Source organism: Macadamia integrifolia, chromosome 6 (assembly GCF_013358625.1).
Source record: "Macadamia integrifolia cultivar HAES 741 chromosome 6, SCU_Mint_v3, whole genome shotgun sequence".
Classification (NCBI taxonomy): Eukaryota; Viridiplantae; Streptophyta; class Magnoliopsida; order Proteales; family Proteaceae; genus Macadamia; species Macadamia integrifolia.
Window position 1 is genome coordinate 37,643,878 of NC_056562.1, and position 4,044 is coordinate 37,647,921.

The following is a 4,044-nucleotide window of genomic DNA, read 5'->3' on the forward strand; positions in this document are numbered from 1 at the left end:
AATTGTAACGCCAAATACAAGTGGTTCAGTGTTTGAATTTTGGGGTTTTTAACCAAGGCAACCTGCTTCTAGTCTCACTCTCTCACCTCACATGTCGCAACGCAGCCAGCAAATTAGCCACGTGGCAAATTAATTGGGTCCAGCATAACCAAGGCAACCTGCTTCTAGAGGTGTGTCTATTCATTGGTTCGGTTCGGTCTGGTGTCGGGTTGCCTTAACAGGCAATTATCGGTCCGTTATTGGATTATTACTTGTCCCGATTTCGATTTTTCATATTTACATTAGAAGTTAATGGGAAAACAAACTTCATGGGGAATATCTATTTGTTTTTTATTTCTCTATCACTTTTGTATGGTCTAACCGGCTCGGTCTGGAAATTGACAACCCTACCAGATGGTTTATATCTCGACCAATCATTTGTAAATGCATAGAATTAAGTGCTCAGTTGAAGCTTCATGAACTTTTGTCTACTGTTTCATGCTGGCACTATAGAACTCAACTCAGATTTTCTGAATCTATTGAAATTTCATATATTTTAACCAACACTTTATTGAAACTATTAAATTTTCATATATTTTAACCAGAAAGAATGTAAAAATAAGACCATTATCTATCCACAGGTTTGCCCAGATGGTTAAGGCGAATTGGGGATTGTGTGGATTAGGTGCACGATCTCAGGTTTGATTCCCTATCTGTGCATCTGCTATTTAAATGGAGATCACGACGGTGGATTAAAAAAAAAAAGTAAAAAAGTAAAAATAAGACCATTCACACAGTGTTAGTAACAAAAAAGTTAGGACAATAGAATGATGCCTCGTTGAAGCATGTACACGTCATTACACGTGGTCAATAGGAAGGTGTGCATGAACATTTTTGGCGTAAGAGCAACATGGCCTTTTTGCTTTACTGTGTTTAGGAGTGTACATGTGCCAGTGCCGAGGGTTCATTTCTCCAAAAAAGCATTCCATCCTTCATGCATGGGCAGCTAAATCAATCCCATAAGGTTATGGATAAACACTTTAAGGCACTAATGTATGCTAAGCAGATTGGGAGCAAACTTGATCCCTAATTCTATATAGGGGAAGTGGTCATTGCCCAAGAGCATGGCCTATGCCAATGCTCTATGTATATGTTTATTTCCTCTAAAATATGGGCTAATATATCATTTCATAAAGGGAAAAAACGAATAGACACATGAGAATGTTGACATAGCAGGTTGCACTCCTAGATAGAAACAAATTTCCCTTCAAAATATCTAGGGTAGAAAATTAAGGTCTCAATGTTAAGTAATAGAATAAAACCATTAATTGCGAAAGTGATTAGATATCCTCACATATTACAAATGATGATGACAATTTTCCTTCGCTTATCTAACCACACAAATCAACTTTAGTTCTAAACAATCACTTACTTTCTTGGTAATATCTAAATGGGAAAAATAGTAGGGCTTGGTCATGTTTTCTACGCCCAAACATGGTCGGACGTGTAAAAAGATCGCCTTGCCGCTTGAACCACTTCTCAGTCGATGCCTCCACATGCCCCCACCCATTGGCCTGCACTTCGGCGCGATAGCCATGTGACTAGGGACTGTTCTATTGCCTCATCCAAATGTGACAGTTTATATGTGCATGTGTGGTAATAAAAAAAAAAATAATGTGTATAAATATGGGTTTTAATGATTAGATAGACAAGGTATTGTTGTTGCGTATAAAAATGTAAGAAAATTTGTGAGGTAACCTATGAAAAATCATTTAATTGACGCGTCGCATGGCCAAAGCAAGACAAACAAGCTTTAGTCGACCACAAAATTATTTAAAAAAAAAAAAAAAGGGTCAAGACAAAAACAATGTAAACCTTTTAATTTAAGGAATATCTTGTTGTAATCTTAGTGAAAAATAATTGTAATCTTACATTTCTCCCATTTAAGATAACTCGAGTTTTTTCCAGTGAGGGTAGGTATTTTCATTTGACACAAACTAATGTCAACTTATTATGATAGTTCATAACGACAAATCAGTTTTTCAATTTGTATTGAAAAATTATTTTTTATCTTTCGTTAAATAACTTTTGATAATAATAAGAGACAATAAAAAGAAAGTTCCAGTTTTCAAATTCACAAATTGAGTGATAAGAAGTGCACCTTAAAGTTAACATTGAGAGTTATGTGGTACTAATGTGCTCTAATAGGTGGAATTTGCGATAATTTAACAAATACAGCCCAATCCACAAAAACATAATGCTCTAGTGAGCAAAAGTAGGTTTTAAGGATTGAGTTAGCTTCCATAATTTAAACCATTTATTTAAAAAAAAAAATTACTTATATATTTTATACACATAATTATATAATATGAGAAAACCTTATCGGTTTAATATAGGAAACACCAAACCAACAGGTCAATGTGAAGGCACACGGGAACATATTCAACGCATGTCAAGAGGACATCAAAATCTTTTCGCACCCTCCATAATCTGGACATTTCTTATGGGAGACTTGCAAGGTTCTTTTTTCCAATTTATATATATATCATGCTTAAAAAAAAAACATGAATAAGAATAGTATTGTCCTTGTACCACATACATACAAACATATGAATAAAAAAAGGTATATACAATCATCACAAAAACTGAGTGCTTTTATAAATGGGTTTTCAGATATGAGATATTTGTCAAGATTTTAAATGATGGATTCTACCAAACAAACAAGAAAGAAAAAGTTAGAGAAATGAGATACATATCAGTTTCGAATAAATTGATTGTGTCACTAATTTCTTTCGATTATAATGGTGGTCTTAATTTAAGTTGTGCAATAAATTATATTACTTGCAATTTGAATGGCTTCTTGTATAAAGGGGTATCTTTTGTTCATTTTAACTATGTAAGGCAGATTGAAACCCCAACCCCTCTCTCACATAAATAAATAAATTAATTAAAAAAAGAAGAAGAAGAAGAAGAAGAAGAAGATGTACCCATGTTTGCCTTTCCATGAAAATGACCTTTGTATTTATTATTAAGAAGACTGAAAAAAAGAGCCATCGCCTAATGGTTAAATCCCAGCAGACTAAGGCTGCGTTCCATATGCATTATAATAAATCATATCAAATGAATCCTTAATTTCCAAAAAGTCCACTGTACCATTTCGAATGCTTTCAAAATATAGTTGTATAGTTTATTCTTCCTAATCACATTTTATGGTAGAGATAATCAAGGGATGGATAACAAAGACCCACAAATTATTGATGTTGAGAAGTTGTGATAACAAATATGTTGGTGTACAATGTTTTATATCCTGTCACAGTTTAATCCAGGGAATACCGGTACAATCCCCCGACAGAATGACGGTCCCACTTACCGGTAAGCGGGCCATGGGGGTTGCAAGGGGGCAGGGAGGCCCCCTGCATGGCAAGGTTGCAGGGGGCGTAGCCTCTCGCTCAAATTTTTTTATTTGACAGTAGTTTTGTACTTTCTAGTATTAGGATTTTTCACTATATATTTGTAACGAGAGTTACTTTACCTGTAAGCAATTATAAGAGGTGTGAGGATGAGTGTTGTAACTTGTAACCCTATTCTCTATTGATAATGAATCAGAATCTCATCTCTAGGCAATTTTACCAAACCTCATAAGCCTGTATATATTGTTTGCTATTGTTTTTCCATTACTTTCTGCATTTCTTTTAAGGCTGAGTTTCTACAAAATATATGTTAAATAAAAAGAAGACCTGAATGTTTAACAATGATTGTATTTGATTATATTTCTTAAAATATATTATCAACATGGAATGCATCCCAAGAATGTAAACCAGAACACTACTTCAAAAAAAGAAAATGGGGGAGGGGTCTCAAATTTCCACCTATATTGCTATTTATATATTTTTTGTTTAAAGTAGAATCATGTGAACACATTTTCATTTTAAAGGAAAAATAATGCGTACACAGCAGATGATAGAAACTCTCTCTTCACCCTTGCCATATGAGTCCCTCTGCTTTTCAAATTGTGAGACACTCCCTCGTGTAATCTGGATCTATAGATTGGGGGGGGGGGGGGGG